The sequence below is a fragment of the Octodon degus genome, unplaced genomic scaffold, assembly GCF_000260255.1.
Source record: "Octodon degus isolate 3935 unplaced genomic scaffold, OctDeg1.0 scaffold00201, whole genome shotgun sequence".
NCBI lineage: Eukaryota > Metazoa > Chordata > Mammalia > Rodentia > Octodontidae > Octodon > Octodon degus.
In genome coordinates this window covers 4,230,871-4,231,940 of record NW_004524777.1, presented here as the reverse complement: position 1 = coordinate 4,231,940, position 1,070 = coordinate 4,230,871, and positions in this window count along the sequence as shown.

The window sequence follows — 1,070 nt, the reverse complement described above, 5'->3', positions numbered from 1 at the left end:
TACACTAATATAAATCTGAATAGACCAAAACATATTAACTGATCACAAATTGGCCCCTGGACACTAGGTTTAAGGAAATGTGTGTGGTTATCAAGTTGACCAAGATTGGATTGTGGTGGATGGACAACTGGTGGTCAATTTGTAATATGCTCCTGAACTGAGTCAGTATGGTGCAGGGCATGGAGGGCCCACCGGAAGATGGTTGCCAGTAGCATAAAAAGAAGAACTGGAGAGGAAGAGGGGTGCAGTTGCTTCTCCTGGAGAAGCTTGTCAGGCTGGCTTTCCTGATATGGACTCAGCTGTTCTCATTGTCGGAGGACCTCTTACTGTTGCTGACGATGGCTGTGGTACTCTTCAGAGAAGCTCTGGTCCTTATATTGAGTGTCCCCAGTGAAGATCCTCTAGTCAGACTATCTAGTTTCCACTGCTGATCTTTGGGCCGAAATCAACTTAAAGGTGACATTGTTGTGGGCTCTAGGCCTCCAGCTGGACTTGTTGGGGGCATTGCCATGGTCTCTAGGTCTTCGGGGGACTCATGCGGGGCATTGCCATAGATTCAGGACCGCAGCTGGATTTTTTGTATCTCTAGTGTGTGGACAGATTTGGTGAGTATTACAGACTAATCCTATAAATTATGTGTCCTGTATTTGTTTCCCATGCAAACCCTAACTACAGCATCTATGTCCTCAAGAGTTTTACTTATTTTATCTTCCAGCAGATTATTTCTCTTAATATTTAGATCTTTGATCCATTTCAATTTCAATTTAGCATATGGGGACAGAGATAGGTATAGTTTTACTTTTCAAAAGCCATATTTCCCAACAACACTCACCAAAGAGACTTTCTTGCACTGAAGGTGTTTGGGCCCTTTGTCAACGATAAGGTGGCTGAGTATGTTTGAAGTTGTTGCTGCATCTTCTGTTTTGCTCCACTGATCCTTGTTTTTTGTTTCTTTTTTTTGTTGTTTGTTTTTGTTTTTGGCAGAACCGGGGATTGAACTCAGGCCCTTGCACTTCTCAGCAAGCACTTATTCTACTGAGTTATCTCCCTGGCCCTCTTTTTTAAAAAAA